Source organism: Lolium rigidum, chromosome 5 (assembly GCF_022539505.1).
Source record: "Lolium rigidum isolate FL_2022 chromosome 5, APGP_CSIRO_Lrig_0.1, whole genome shotgun sequence".
In the NCBI taxonomy this organism is placed as follows: Eukaryota; Viridiplantae; Streptophyta; class Magnoliopsida; order Poales; family Poaceae; genus Lolium; species Lolium rigidum.
In genome coordinates, this window is record NC_061512.1 from 5,264,150 (window position 1) to 5,266,552 (window position 2,403).

Here is a 2,403-nt window from a genome sequence, read left to right on the forward strand (position 1 = left end):
ACCTAGTCCTTTGTGCAAGAACATTGTTTGTACACTAGAGTTAGTTTGCGGACAGTCCCTCCGCATGTGGTGTTCATAGGTATGAGACCTTCTGTGTCATGTTCTCATTAGGTATCTCAACCATAGGATCATATGCAGGTTGGCCTGCATCATGTTGTACTCATTGAAATTGTTTGTTCATATTGCAGTGCTCCAAGCTGCTCATGGGTGGAACTGACATCCCTTTTAGTGAGGGCGTCTCCAACAAAGCAGCTGGAGAATCCAGCTCTTCCAAGAGGCCTAGGGGGAGGCCTGTCAAGGTTGGCCATTTCCATGACGACCTCCGACCAACCCACTTTGCCAAGGTGGTGTTGCCTCCGGGGTTGGAACTGCTGCCAATCCCGACGAGGCTTCCGCCCCTACCTTGGCATCGTCCCTAGGACGATCATCCTCAAGACGAACACCGGCTGCTCCTGGATGGTGAAGGCTGAGGGATGTGAAGGGCATTGTCCGCCTGGATCGGGGGTGACTTGGATTTGCCATTGCCCACCGGATCAAGATCGGCTACTTCTCGACGTTCAAGGTGATGAGGGGCGACATCTTCAAGGTCACCGTCTTCGACTACACCATGACTGAGGTGGTCCAAGGTTCCCCCACCATCATCCAACCCTTGCCATGATTCAAGACTGAACTCTCTACCTGCATTGTGTGTCGTACTCTGTTTAATTCCGTCTTGAATATTGTCGAGCTTGCTACATGCGTGTGGTATGTTGTGCTGAATATTGAGTGGTATGTGGTAGAATGTGTGCTTGATGCTGAAAAGGGATGGTGTCCTTACATTCCTCGTTCCGCACACAACCAAACACACTGATCTATTTCCTCCGAGCGCAAAATAGCCAACCAAATATAGTGCTTCTCGTTTCTCCACTCGAGCCCAAATAAAATTGTTGGCATCCAAAAATAGCGTCAATTCTAGCCAAGTCATGCTTCCACTGACTGTTGGGCCAAGGGTAGAAACGAATTTTTTTGTTGACAACCAATCACGCTGAAGAGGTAGGCCGAAACCCGGAACCGGAACCGGAAGGCCCAAACCCCAAAGGGCCAAACCCTGCCCCATTCCTCAGCCCCTCCTCCTCCCTGCTCCCGTCGGCGTCGTTACAATCATCGACCCTAATTCGCAAACTCAACACCAGAACCTCCCCTCTTCCGCTCCCTTCCCCTTTGACAGCCGTCCAAGTCCTGCTCCCTCCGGCCATCATCATGGCTTCGGACGTTGAAGCCAACGCGGCGGCGGAAGCCCCGGAGGGGAAGAACTGGAAGCGGAAGGGGAAGCACGACAAGGAGAAGCCGTGGGACGAAGACCCCACCATCGACCGCTGGACGGTGGAGAAGTTCGACCCCTCCTGGAACGAGGGCGGCCTGCTGGAGGTCAGCTCCTTCTCCACGCTCTTCCCCGAGTACCGAGGTAACCATATCCCCTTCCCCTCCCGCCTGCCTCAGTGCGATTATTCGTTGGAAATAAGATGTACTTTGAAGTCTACTGAATGCCTATTTGGAGTGCAGAGAAGTATCTGCAGGACGCGTGGCCGATCGTCAAGGGCGCGCTCAAGGAGTTCGGGGTCTCGTGCGAGCTCAATCTGGTACCGTGACGGGTGACTGATTACTCTTGTTTGGACTTTTGGAGCGTTCTTAGGTATTGAGGCGATTCTCTTTGATCTGTGCATAGGTGGAGGGTTCCATGACTGTTTCGACCACCAGGAAGACCAGGGATCCATACATTATTCTCAAGGCCAGGGATATGATAAAAATCCTGTCGCGGAGTGTCCCTGCACCCCAAGTATGCGTTTGCTCACGTTACCGACCCCTTTAGCCACGAAGGCGCCTCACCTTATTCTCCGGTGACCCTCGCCACAAAGGCCTAGGTCGGGCCTTACACAAAGATTGGGGCACACATCCACAACTTAATTGGAGGCTCCCAACAAATCGCCACAAAGGCCTAGAATCCGTCTAGGGTTCCAAGAACCCAAGAGTAACAACCTTCTTGCTTTCACCACCACGAATCACCGTGGAGAACTCAAACCGATGCACCAAATGCAATGGCAAGAACACCACAAAGATGCTCAAGTCCTTCTCTCTCAAATTCCAACAAAGCTACAAAAGCTATTGGGGGAATAAGAGAGGAAGAACAAAGAGGAGAACACAAAATTCTCCAAGATCTAGATCCCAAAGATTCAATCACAAAGAGATGATTTGGTTTGGTCAAAGTGTGGATCTAGATCTCCTCTCTCTTTTCCCTCAAAATGGGGCAAGAATCATGGAGGGATAGAGAGATAGGGCAAGCTTCTCAAGAACAACAATGGAGGAGAGAGAGAGTGGAAGAAGCACAGCCCAAGGAGGAAGAAGGGGGGTATAAATACCCCCCAA